Source organism: Tasmannia lanceolata, unplaced genomic scaffold (genome assembly GCF_043159265.1).
Source record: "Tasmannia lanceolata isolate RefF3 unplaced genomic scaffold, GAP_Taslan_0.1 ptg000012l, whole genome shotgun sequence".
Taxonomy (NCBI): domain Eukaryota; kingdom Viridiplantae; phylum Streptophyta; class Magnoliopsida; order Canellales; family Winteraceae; genus Tasmannia; species Tasmannia lanceolata.
This window is the reverse complement of record NW_027518689.1, coordinates 47,273,937-47,286,980: the sequence shown is the minus strand read 5'-3', so window position 1 is coordinate 47,286,980 and position 13,044 is coordinate 47,273,937. Positions and strand designations below refer to the sequence as shown.

General features: G+C 37.8%; 1 pseudogene across 1 annotated transcript; it reads left to right on the top strand.

The window, feature by feature from the left end:
- The first annotated feature begins 667 nt into the window (after nt 1-667).
- LOC143888894 (protein DETOXIFICATION 20-like) lies at nt 668-8,807 on the top strand (annotated as a pseudogene). Its single transcript, XR_013254613.1, has 8 exons — nt 668-874; nt 1,119-1,659; nt 5,111-5,343; nt 5,432-5,435; nt 5,575-5,812; nt 7,026-7,144; nt 7,219-7,305; nt 8,678-8,807. The product of XR_013254613.1 is annotated as a protein DETOXIFICATION 20-like (transcript).
- Nucleotides 8,808-13,044: the final 4,237 nt, after the last annotated feature.

Here is a 13,044-nt window from a genome sequence, read left to right as displayed (position 1 = left end):
TTCGAAAGGAGGAATCCACCAAACCCGATTTCACGCTCCGAATTCATACGAACGATTGACGAAAAATTATTCAAGATTCTAAGTCAAATTCTTAAAGATCAAATTCCTGATCTTGAGTTCGTCAGAATTAAGAACGATTCTAACCCTAAGGAATTCAAGATCAGTCCTTTTATTCTTAACTAAACGAAATCAAACGTCTAATCTATTCGTATAGGTCAAAAAACTTGATTTAGGGTTCTTAAACATACAAATGCTTTCATAGAACATAGATCTTACCTTGATTCGCGTTGGAAATCTCCAAGGTATGATCCTCTTCTTCTTCTCTCTCACGAACTTCTTCTCTTGGGCTGTACAAAACGTTTAGGATTTACTTTAGCAATGAAACGATATATTTATAGGCTTTCTTAAGAAGCCTAATCAAAGCCAAATTCTAACTGACAAAAACGCCCCTCTTTAAAAGAGCGGGGACGAATTTCAATAGGGGGTATTTTGGTATTTTACAGGTATTTTAGTGGTTTATCAAAATTTAAATGAAAAGAGTAGGTGGAAAATTTATGGGACTGTCCCATTATATATTGTTTTGATTTCCCATGGTTTAAGTGTCTAGAACAAATCTACATAGAGAAATATGGAAAGTAGGGTGGACAAAAAGCTTCTTCCATAAAAAAAAGGGGGTGGAGAGGAGTTAAAGGGAAGAATTTTATCAGAATCAAAGAAGCTGTGGAGAGTTGCAGGGCCTGCTATTCTCACAAGGCTTTCAGTGTTTGGGACGTTCGTTGTGACGCAGGCGTTCATGGGACACATTGGCGAAACTGAGCTCGCTGCCTATGCGCTTGTCCAAACCATTCTCTTGCGATTCTCCAATGGGATACTTGTAAGCTCTTTCTTGCTAATTTCTTTTTCTCTTTTGTAAATAGGTTGCATCATGTGCATCTGGCAACTGATTAATAGTATGGTTCACGATATAGTATGCAAAAACTAGCTAATTATGATGAGTTGACAGAAAAGAGGAGTGGTTTGATGTCTAATTTTTGGTTTCAACTTTTATATTCCTAAGCCTTGATCAAACAAAAATGATTTTTGTCATATTTCATGAGGTTTTCCCATTTCCTTTGCAGTTGGGCATGGGAAGTGCCCTGGAAACTTTCTGTGGCCAAGCTTTCGGAGCTAAACAATACCACATGATGGGCATCTATATGCAACGGTCCTGGATCATTCTCATTTTGACCGGTGTCCTAATACTTCCTCTCTATACCTATGCCACTCCCATTTTTAATCTTCTCGGCCAGGATGAGGAACTAGCAAAACCCGCTGGGGAAATCGCCTTATGGTTTATTCCCATAAACTTTTACTTTGTATTTAACTACACCATTCAAGTGTTTCAACAATCCCGACTCAAGAACTCTGTCTTTGCAGGGTTAGCTGGTATCTCATTTACTCTTCATATACTCCTGTCATGGGCCTTTGTTGACAAGTTGAATTTGGAAGTTGGTGGTGCCACGGGTTTCATGGTTCTATCGACTTGGTTGACGATTGCCGGAGAATTTGTGTATGTTTTTGGAGGATGGTGTCCACGAACACGGGGAGGGTTTTCTAAAGTGCATTTTCGGAACTTTGGCCGGTGGTAAAGCTCTCCGTATCCTCTGGTGTAATGATCTGGTATGATTCGTCTAGTCTCTGGAAACCTCCAATTTTTACTTTATCTCTCTCTTTTTCTAAGTGATTATGTCGTGTTGACCTTATGTACAACTTTTGGTCTCGTATGCTTCCTCTAGTCTATCGAAACCTCCAATTTTTACTTTATCTCTGGCTTTTTCCAAGTGAGATTATGTGGTGCGGGCATTATGTCCAACTTTAATATGACAAAGTGGTTGTTGATTGGAATAGTTTATCCTTGGGAAAAATTACGGAATGTGTGTGATAGTTTCAAGAAATTACAGATTTTGGGGCTTCTAAAAACAAGCATCAGAGACAGGTGATTCTTCAAAATCGGGTGGGAAAAAGACCCTAATACCCTTCTGACATGATCAGAGTCCTCGTATGTTGCCCTTCCTGATGGATGAGAACGTCAATCATTTTCTTTAAAAATTTTAAAAGATGAGAACATCAATGCAAGGGGAGTGAAAATATCATCAAAAAGCGTTAAAGTTGCTCACTTTTCACGTCAGATCATGTACGTCTCTTTTGTCTTAGAATGATGACGTTATTGAACATTTTATTATTTCCCACGTCTTTTGGCTTGGAACGCTGCCGGATTCTTGAGTACGCCGTCAGATTGAAGAAACATCAATTGTTCAAAGATATCAAGTACGCCGCCGGAATATCGAGTATGCTGTCGGATTTTCTAGGTTCAAACATGTGTTCCATACATATCGAGTACGTTGCCGGAATATCGAATACGCCGCCGGATTCTAGAGAACGCCGCCGTAATATCAAGGGGTACTCCGGTGGAAATAGGGTGTAAACGGAAATAGAGTGTACACCGGTGGAAATAATGGATACGCCAGCAGAATCTCATATAGAGAGGCGGTATTATTAGAAGACGCCACCATTCCCTATTGATGTCCACGTATCATGGATCCGACCGTCTATGCATATTGGCGACGGCCAAGATTTAAACGAACCCAAGGAACTCTGGGTTCAAAGAAAGATTTCGAATCCAAATCAAACCGGCTGTGTATAGAAGCGCCAACGTTCCAAAAAAATTTTCAACACTTGTCAAGCATCTATCCATCTCTAGTTATTTCCGACGGCCAAGATAGAAATGAACCCAAGGTTCTGTCTATGGGTGGCAAAATTGGCCGAACTGAACCGGAACTGAGCTGAAACCAAACCAAAAATTAGGTTTCAATTTGGTCAAACCAACCGATTCAAATTTCGGTTTGGTTCGGTTTGGGGATCAAACCGAACTGAAATAGAATATTTCCAATGTTTATGAGTAAGGGGTGGCAAAATTGGTGGAACCGAACCGAACGGTTCGGTTTCGGTTTGGTAAAACCAAACCGATTCAAATTTTGCTTCGGTTCGGTTTGGGGGTCAAACCGAACCGAAACCGAACCCTTGCCACCCCTAGTTCTGTCTGTTCAAATACACATTCAGACGAACCAAAAGAAGCCTGGTGAAGCGCCCCAATTCAATTGGCAGTAATGAAAAAAGAGATTTTTGTTGATGTCAAAAGGGTATCATGGTCTTTTTTCCTCCCGATTTTGAAGAATCACCCGTGTTTGATGCTTGCTGTTAAAGTATAAAAGTTTGAAAATGCCTTTCTCCAACAACTTAAGCTTTTGGAGCTACTGGTTGTTTAACATGGTTTTAGAGCAGAAGTCCTACACGTGAGGGGGAGTGTTAAAGTGTAAAAGATGAAAAACGCTTTTTTCCAACGGCTTAAGCTTTTGGAGTTACTGGTTGTTTCACACTTGCTTTCAAAAGGACCCAAAATCTGTAATTTTTTGAAACTATCACACACATTCTGTACTTTTCTCTTCTATTCATCATTTAATGGATCCCATTGTGGATGGGCTATTACTCAAATGTCATGATGACCAAAGGTTCTGTTCACTTATTTTCCCAGGAAAGGAAAAGAAAATGTTTCCCGGGAATCTGACGTGGCATTAGGAAAAGAAATCCAGGGAATCTGTGTGGGAAAAAGTTTCCATGGACTGTTCACTTGCGCAGGAAAAGGTTTCCAGGGAAACTGCTTGCCCTTCTTTTTGCACTAGTTTCCCAGGGAAACGAAATCCGTGTGTTTTTGGTCGGAAATGAAATCCCTAAAGGGGGAGGGGGGATGGGTTTTTCTATGTCATTTTTTGACTTATTGCAGAAATTCCACATGTGTAATTCTATTTTCACAGGAAAACAAGTGAACACCAGAATTCTGTCTTGTCAAGTCAAGGAAAAAGAGGTTGTTTTCCAGGGATTTGCTTTCCTGGGAACGCGAGTGAACAGAGCGAAAGGGAAACACTATGAAAACGAGATTTTGTGTTGAAAAGAAAAACCGGCTTGATGTGACCTTTGATTTGACCTTTTCAAGATGAATTTATTGCTCTTATGGGGATTTGAGCTCCATTCTTTTGTATTTTAGTGGACGTGGTCCTAGTGAATGATGACCTTTTTTTCCCAAAACGGATTCCCGTGTTTACCTAGCAGTGCTCATGACCGAAAGACTCTTGCTACTTGTTTCCTAATGCCCCTTAACCTAACTTAAGCTCTAGCGAACAAAACTTGGCTCTAGCCTAGGTTGGAGGAACTTCCTTTTCAAAAGGGATATTTCCACACCCCTTGGTATTAGACTATTAGCAATTAGTTGTAGGAGAGTTCCTCCCATCGTTTTAAATTTCCACGGAAATCCAAAATTTTGGGTTTCGGTAGAGACCGACACCGAAATCAGTGATAGCTAAAATGGTCGTTTATTTCGGCCGAAATTCTGAAATTTCGGTCAAAATTTCATTTATTCTGAAATTCCTTTCGAAATTTAAGGGATTTCACCAAAAAATCTGGATTTTAGATAAATATTTAATCTTTTCCCGAAATTTCTGTAATTTCGGTCGAAATTCTGTAGGAGATAAAGCAGGTGCAATTTGATTTCGTGGGCCGAAATTTTAAAATTTCGGCTGAAATTTTTGTTTTGGTGAGGACTGAAATGCATTCCGAAACCGAAAGTTGAACCCTTGGTTCCTGCAACCCGGGCTAGAGCAAAGTTTCGTTCCCTTTTCCGGGTTGGAGGAACTTTCTCTAACCCCTCTAATAGCAAGGGGTGCGGAAATATCAATTACGTGCTTACTTTTTATTTTCAAAAGGAATTGATATTTCCACACCCCTTGCTATTAGACTATTAGCAAGGGGTTGGAGGAAAGTTCCTCAAACCCGTGCTGGAGCCAAGTTTTGTTCTCTCACCTACACCCGCTGCAACATATATACTCACTGATTTCTCTATAGTAAAATGATTTTCTCTCATCTATACATTATTAAACACCCCCCTCAATAAAAATTTTAATCTAAAGTTTGGGCTCATTAGAATTATTTGGAGGTTTCTTCTTAGATTTATGGTTCTCAATGCCAACTCCATATGGTTATTAATTTGTTGCTCTTTTTTTTTTTTCCCTGGGTACAGCTTGGAGCTATGGTACAATTCCCTGTTGATCTTAGTAGCGGGCTACATGAAAAATGCCATGATTTCAATATCAGCCTTCTCTATCTGGTCTCATAATCACAATTCATTATTTTTTTTTCCATTTCACAAACGCAAGCTAACATTTATTTTTAATTTCACAACCTCGACACCGTACCTCCCTTTTCAGACTTCACGTGTTTTCCCGGCCACCCATCATATAAATTCTCAACATAAAGATACTAACTAAAGTGGATTTGCAGCCTCAACATCACTGCTTGGGAATTAATGATCTCTGTTGGTTTCTTACTTTCTTGTCGGCAGCAAGGTATAGTCTTTATTAGTAACTTGCTATTTGGATGTGTGGTAATGGGCGGGTCAAATCATTTGCTGAAATGCTTGGTGAATATGCCAATAAACCAGATTGTTCTTTAAAAGGATTTCAAATATTTTTCCCGCTTTCACAGTGTAAGAGTGGCAAATGAATTGGGCGCGGAGATGCAAAAGCTGCGACATTCGCAATAAAAGTGGTTTCAGGCACTTCAATATCTATTTGTGTGGTGTTTTGTGTGCTATTTTTAGCAGTCGGAAATGTCATTTCTTATGCATTCAGCAGCAGCATAGAGGTGGCGAAAGAAGTGTCAAATCTCAGTGTTCTTCTATCATTCTCTGTCTTGCTCAACAGTGTTCAACCAGTACTTACAGGCAAATTCTGGAAACCTACATTTACAAGAAAGAATAAAGCATCATAAAACAACAACACATTAAGGGGGGAGGAAATCAAAGACTTCCAGCTCCACCGTAGATGCACCCTCTGTTGCCAACTTGTTGGCCTCGCTATTAGCTGATATTATTTCATGATGAAATGGGATTGACATTCCGTCCACCCGATCCAAGACCTCATCAATCCATCCTACAAACCGCCAAAGATAGGATGAGCTTCCCTTCAACCATCATATCATGTTCAAGGAATCTCTTTCCACTATCACCTGATTAGCTATATTATGTCCATCATCAATGAGTATGGTTGATATGGCAACGGGATTGGATGGAATCGACTTGTAGAAAGATTTGACACTGACAGAAAAGCACCGGATCCATTATGTAACATGCCTCTAGTAGCTAGAGGTGCCTGTTAGACGTCTCCTTGTTTTAAACTGTTTAAATTGGTCGTGGCCTTGCATTTAAGTAGATATGATAGAATGGAAGAAAATGATCCACGTAGAAGAACCCAACTTGAACCAGATTAGAAATGGGCAGATACCTTTTATCTTCTTCATGAATTTTTTTTCTAAAGGATTCATTTAGCCGACCCCAACTAGTTTGGGACAAAGGCTTTGTTGAGTTGAGTAGAATATGTTTGAAGAAATCTTGGAAGGCAAGTTAGCACCAAAAGCACTTGCTAATCTTGTGCCAAGAGCGCCAAATGAATTTCACTAATTTTAGAAGCTTTACGGGAGCTTTATTGCCTATATAAAGAGGCTCTTGGTCCCTCGTCCTCACACTACAACAATTGAACTCTTATTCAGTCACTACTCACAGGCAAACCCTTCACCTTCTAAGCAATATGTATCATACAGGAAACCTACATTTACATCCCCTTGTTTTGATACAAACCCCCCCATCTGAGCCACTTTTTCATTGCCTATTGCAAATCCAACTTCCATGGAGTAGTAGAGCAATCAAAATAATAGGCCTGACGGGTGTGTGTTTATCAAACTAGGTAATGTAAATATCACTTACCATTGTAAGTATAGCTGTTGATTTGGGGGTTGATGCTTCCAATTTTATAAGTGAGATGAGTGACTTGGAACTTGTAAGCAATTTATTTTACAGTAATCTATATACTCCTTTCTTTCCTTGCGTTAATTTGGCATTTCTATTTCTTTTCTTTTATTGTTTGTTGCGTTGTGAGCAGGGGTAGCTTTGGGGGCAGGTTGGCAAAGTATTGTAGCATACGTGAACATTGGTTGCTACTACCTAATAGGGATTCCTTTAGGAATTTTACTTGGCTATCTTACCTCTCTCGAGGTTAAAGTGAGTCTCATATCTCTCTCTCTCTCTCTCTCTCTCTCTCTCTCTCGTTTTTCATCATTCTAGTTTCTTTTCAGGGTATTTGGATTGGCATGATGCTTGGAATTGCCGCACAAACACTAGTGCTTATTTTCATTACTGCGAGAACAGATTGGAGTCTTCAGGTAAGAGTGAAAAATACATTTAATTTAGTATGTTTGCATACATTGAATTATTCTTCCAAACAATAGCAGTGGAACAAGAGTAGCTACTCAACTTGAAACTCATCGAAGTGTTACACAAAAATGAATTTACTCTGGATTAAAATTGTCCATGGGAAAAGGTTTTCCAATAAAGTTTTTTGGAAAGAAAACGATTGACAATGGAAAAAAAGCTTGTTAGTATATAGTATAGATAGATAGATTATTGATTGATAGATAAGTATTTGGTTTTTTCAACTTATGGCAAGTTTTCCCATATTAATGGGATTTACCTCCCTATTAATCAAATAATCAAAAGAATACAAATATCAAGTAGATATTCATAGTGAAATAGCTGTCAGTTCAGTCTCGGACTCTGCCTCTCGAATATCTTTTCTTTTCTTCAATTTTTTCTCATGCAAGGTTTTAAACATAATTAGCAGAACTTAATTTTAGTGATTAAAAAAAACATTTTGTAGATTCTCCGTTTAATACTTCTTTAAAACTTTTTAGGACAAAATACTCTGTTTTTAAGGAAAAGGTTTAAAACTTAAACCTTTTAAATGCGCTTTCTGACCAACTTTTCAATTTTACCCCGCTATATTTTGTAAATGGCAAAAGTTTAAACATTTAAAACATGTTTTCTCGTGTTTTAATTTTTCCCACCATTTTTTACTACATTTTTTTTGAGCCAATAGCGTATAAAAGTCGAATTCGCCTTTTTTGTTGCATCAAGTTTTGCTAACTATGGTTCTATGGTCCCGATATATGAGTCGTATAAGACACCTCTGGTACCGAGATTTATTATTACATCGGATGATATGTGGAGATATTTAACACCATACTTGCGTGAGACCACTAGGCATGAGTGGTGATTTTCAACGAGTTGAGTTCTTTCAAACTTATAGTGGACACATTTGAATGGATGATCTAAGCTATTTATTTGTATAACTCTTCGATTTGTTGGAGTTTTTATAATGCACGTCATAAATAATCCTTTGGCTACAAATTACTAGACACTGCCTGTCTACGGCGAGTACGAACATATGAATGGCATAGTTCACCTATTCTCCCACTGTACTTCTTAGCTGTGGATATAAGCAGTTTTTATATTAAGGTCATGCATGTGTAGGTGAACTCGCAGCCAAGAAGTAGAGTGGGGCACACTTTTATGGATCATCTTAGACTGTGTCCCAAAAATTGGAGGCCTTAGGATGATACTAACCTTTGAATTTGTTGTAGGTTTAAAATGAGGGACACAATATACAAACCTCAACAAATTAACTTCTTTTAGTTAATTAGTGCCTCTCTAACATGAACTTTTGAATGAAGTCATACCTTTTTGCCCATTATACAGGTAGAGAAAGCATCAGCACGGCTAAATAGATTGTTATTGCCTGATGCCAATGAGGCCTATGACAACCAGTCCCATGCTTAGAGACCGAGTCGATATGTAAGAAGAGATTAAGGGCACGTTTAGCAATGATTCTACTTCAGTTTTTTTATTTTGATTTTGATTTTGATTTTGATTCTCGATTCTATTTTTGATTCTGGATATCATAATCATGTTTGGCAAATGATATAAAAAAAATTTATTTTGTATTTTTAGAATATAATCACGTTTGGACGATAAAATTGATTACTACTACAAGTTATAGAGAATCAAAAGTAATAATGTTTTAAACTTTTAATTTCATCAGTCAATTAAATTGAATCCATATTCCTCGCAGCCCAACTAAACAACAAGAGAGCTGTCGATCCATATTCCTCACAGGCCAACCAAAACTGGCAAAGGTTTTTTTTCCTTTGTGTTGCCACATGCTCTTGAAAAAGAACATACAAATACATGAAGGGGCCTCTTTGGTAGCCCGGCCCCCAAAATTAGTCCTTTTTTGCAAACTTTTAATCATCTTTGTAAAGAGGGCATTAAGTGCTCTGTGGATGCCATTGCAATTGCACATCTTTTTATATTGATAATTGAGCCTTTTTAGGTTGGTGGTTATGTGAAAAATGCAATCTGAAAAGTCCCAAATTGAGATTTGGATCCACCCAGACTTTCATTAAGATATCACAACCAAATGAAAAATTAAGGTGGTGGCATGGATTTCTCTAAATATTGAAAAATTCAGAAGCATAATTATCTTTCTAATTAACTCCTTAAAAAGAAGAAACCCACCTATCAACGATTCCAAAAAATGACTAAATACCAAATAATTAACACGAAGTTCTTGAAAGGACAACATAAAATAGAAGATTCAAGTCGATAGCAGAATAAACAAATTCAAGTTAGGGTTCTTAAGATTGAGATTAAAAAAAGAGGAAAGAATACCTTTGGAGAGATCATAGACGTTGGCACACCACATTCCAATTAACCTTCACAAGCATTTGATGTCGACCGTGTTCATCAGAGAATCGAATTCCTCACCATTGGTAAAAAAGAGCATCCCTAGAGAATTTCAGAAACCCTAATGGCCCGTTTGGCTACTCCCATTTTGTATTTGGATTTGGAATTGAGTTTTGAATACAAAATGAATAGATCTGGCAGCTCATGTAGAGGGAGTCAGAGAGCGAAGGGAGTACTTCCTAGTGGAGGGGAGAGGTTGAGGAGCAAAGAGGGTGAAAGTAACTGCCAGATCTGTGGATTTCCAATTTCTTATTTCCACAGCAAATTTAGAAATCTGATTTTTTTCACTGTCAGCTGCTGAATTAGAAATCCAAGAATTTGATCCGATCCAAATTACAATGCCAAAAGGGCTGCAAATGTGAGAAATCCAAATCAAAATCTTCTCGTCATCCAAACGGGCTCTAATTTCATTTGGAGGAAGGAAAGGGACAAGAATAACAATCCTATGTAGGAACCTAGGATAGGATAAGAAAATAGGATGTCGAGATGGGGATTGGAGAGGGATCGGCGATCGAGGGGGACGACAACTTACCCAGGGAGGGAGACACTTGGCGATAGGCAGTGGTCGCCGATAGGGGTGGTTGCTTTCTCGAGAGGAAGAAAGAGATGGGAAATTTGAGAGGTGTGGTGTGTTTAGATATGTTGATAAAATGATCATGCGTTTCCCACCATTTTAATGCATTTTTGGAGCAGGAAACAAATTTTTATTTAACCAAATTTTATATGCCAAACGTGGTATTTCTAATATTCTGATTTTAAAATCCGAAAAAGGTAAAACTCTTTTTCTACAACATTGCTAAACACCTCCTAAAGGTCTCAAGACACTACAACAAAAATCTAGTTTCCCTACAGACAAATCCAGAAGAAAAAGTAGCAAAATTCATAGGTAAACGTTTTTGCCCACGGATTTCAGCGTGCACAACTTCTGTAGGCTAGATGGGGTTAGGAAAAGCCCTTCCCTACGAATTTAAAGTTCCGTAGGGATAGGCCACCTTTCCCTACAGAATAATCCGTAGGGACAGGACTGGACTTTTCCTACGGAAGTTAATAAGTAGCATTGGAAAAGTGTACTCTTAGGCTTTGTTCACTTGTTTTTTGCGAAAAGGAAAAAAAAGGATAGGGAAGGAAACTGGCATGAGAAAATGGAAAATAAACCTAATAGAAAACCTGTGAGATGAGTGTTTTGTTTCCAGAAAACCTAACAAAAGCTTAACAGAAAAACATAAAGATGTATTCAGCTGCATAGAAACTCAATAGAAACCTGTAAGAGATCACGTAAAACATAAACTGTGATGGTCCTAACTTGCAAAATGGGGCCCTCATAGAACTAACGCCACAATTGTGACCAAAATAAGTGGGCCGAATATATGGTTTACAATCTACAGTTCAAAATAAGAAAACTACTACCATCAAAAGAAGAAAATGGCCATGTGTAGACACCCCATTTTGACCGTACCCTAAATCTCACTTGTTTGAGCAAAATCTAACTAAACCAATGTTGTAAAACTCCAAATTTCACCCCAAGGTAGGTTAGGGTCCCAGCAAAGTCCCTGCAAAATTTCGTCGAAATCCGAACGCGTTTGCCTAGCGAACGAGTCGAGCAAAGTCGTAGTGCAAGTTCAGAGAAGGGGGGCGAATTATCCTGGATGGTGCCGAGCTTGGGCCGAATAGGACAAAAGTTACGAGCGCGCCATATCAAAAACCGCGTGCCCATCAAGTTTTGTTCCAATATCAATTTCCCATTTTTATTATAAATTCGGTTTAAGCTCATTTTAAAAAGAAAAAAGAGGAAGAAATCAGATCTGCAGAGAGAGAGTGAGAGGGAAAAAGGGATCTCAGCCTAAATCTTCTTCACCGACGATTCTCTCGCCGGATTCCGGCCGGAATTCGATCGGTGATTTCACATTCTTCTAATTTTTCATTAGTCCTTTCCCCTATACCAGCATCATTGAATTTCTCTTCATTTACCTTGTCTGAAACCCTACTTCATTATAGATTTACCTTTAGAACCCTAACTCCGGTCATCTTCTCCGACCAGATCCTTGAGATTCCAGCTAATATTTTGATCGATCATTCTTCTCCACTCGGATTTGTCCTTTTCTATTTCGTTTGAGCTCAAATCTTGATTTTCACTATATCAAAACCCTTGGCCATAGCTCATCTTCATTTAGGTTTAGAAAATCCTCACTCTATAATTCTGATCGGTGCAATTTCCAGTGAATCTCATGAAGTCCGGCACCTCACCTACTAGCCTCCATTTCATCTTCTCTGAAACCCTAGCTTTGCTAAAATCTTAGATCCGGTTATTCTTAGTTAGGATCAATCGAAATCTGTGCCAGATTCTTATCTTAGGCAAGGCAAATTTCAAATTCATCATTTTCAGAAGGAAATAAGAGAAGGATTTGCTAATTTCAGCAGATTCAAAGCTCAGGTTGAGATTCGGCAAGATTTAGCTTTGGCAAAATCATCCTTGTTGATCGTTCTTCAATTTCTTCCGTATCAAATTTTAAATTTGACTTTTAATAGAGTGTGTGGAATCGTTCCAGGTAAGTTCTTTTATTTGATTTATTCCAATAGCTCGAATCTGTTCTATTAAGCTTTTATTATTATAGATCTGTATTTTCTCTGTTAGTATTTAGGCTAATATGTTCTATCGTTTCTTCGATTTAAATTTGATTTCATAAGTTCAGGTTTTTATTGATAATGTGTTGATTTATAGTGAGCTTCTTTATATTCTAAACAAGTTTTGTTCATATAAGGACATTAATGGTCCTGATATTGTAGTAAAGGTATTTAGCCTTCATCTTGTGAGTGAAATCACTAAGATTTTTCTTGAAGTTATTGTGATAATAAAAGACTAGATGAAGAAAGTATACGCATAATCCCTGGTTTGAGTAGATATTTGTATTTGTTGATCTGTGAAGATTGGAATCATTCTTTCATAATATGTATGAGTCGTTTAACTATTGGTAGAATATGCTAAGGCTTATTTTGGCTGTAAAATATTCTTTTCAGATTATACCTTCAGATATGGTTGAGCTTAACTTATTTCATTGTATTGTACACCTTAACTGTCAATGTTTATATTATCATGATGAAGACTGTTTGCTAAAAAAAATATAAAAATAAAAATAATAGAGTAAGATGATCGAACGTCATGTATATAACTGATTATAATAGATAAAAGATTGGCAAAGTATATGCTATTGTTTTAGAGGAATGATGCATCAGTTCATGCATCAGTTCATGCATTAGTTCATGTAGTTGCACATCAGTTCAAAGGTTATTTGCATCAGTCCATGTGATAACGTAGTTATGTA